We start from the raw sequence: 773 nt of genomic DNA on the forward strand, positions 1-773 counted from the left end.
TGACATCATTGAACCAATAAATCAAGCCTTGCCTGAAGCCAAGTGCTATTTCTAGTCTTTTTAATTATGTGAGCCTGTAAATTATTTTTATTGTTTCCACCAGTTTAGGTTAGGGTGAGACTTGCAGCTAAAGGCATCCTAAATAATACAACATTCTTGAATAAAAAAAAATGTGAGGTTAGTATCTCCCTGTCAAGAATCCAGACTTTCAAACTGCCTGGGTTTGAATCTCCAATGTTTCATGTTAGTTGCTTAAACTAGGTTTAGTTTCCTTCAACTTTATGAATCAATTTCCTTATCTGAGTAAAGGATGTAATAAAGATATCGTTTCTCAGCCTTTTGGCTAAGATCAAGTGTAGGATGTAATAAAGATATCTTTTTCACAAGGTGATTGTGCGATTGCAAGAAGCCAATGCATGTAGAATATAGGTCTTGACACAAAGTATATGCTCAGTAAGAGTTTGCTATTATTATTAAATGCTAAGCTAACGCTATTTGACAAAAATAAAACAAATTTATTACACATTCTGTGAAGCCTAAATTTACAGATGGTCTGATGGAGTTGTAGGAAATGATTGGCATTTAAAAATAATGGACATGATTTAACTTCATTCCCTAGAAAATCAACTAAGTGAAAACAAAATAAACCAAACTCTCTTGAGATCTAACCTATTTCCACTCTTTTGCTGCATAAAATGCTGCACTAATTATTTCAAAGTACTTGATTTTATTATAGAAATTTATATATTAGGCAACTGTCTGAACTTACTGAT

General features: G+C 32.2%; 1 pseudogene; it reads left to right on the top strand.

The window, feature by feature from the left end:
- The first annotated feature begins 323 nt into the window (after nt 1–323).
- LOC119256499 (U2 spliceosomal RNA) lies at nt 324–495 on the top strand (annotated as a pseudogene).
- The last annotated feature ends 278 nt before the right edge of the window (nt 496–773 follow it).

Source organism: Talpa occidentalis, unplaced genomic scaffold (genome assembly GCF_014898055.3).
Source record: "Talpa occidentalis isolate TD23 unplaced genomic scaffold, MPIMG_talOcc4v2.1 talOcc4.3, whole genome shotgun sequence".
In the NCBI taxonomy this organism is placed as follows: domain Eukaryota; kingdom Metazoa; phylum Chordata; class Mammalia; order Eulipotyphla; family Talpidae; genus Talpa; species Talpa occidentalis.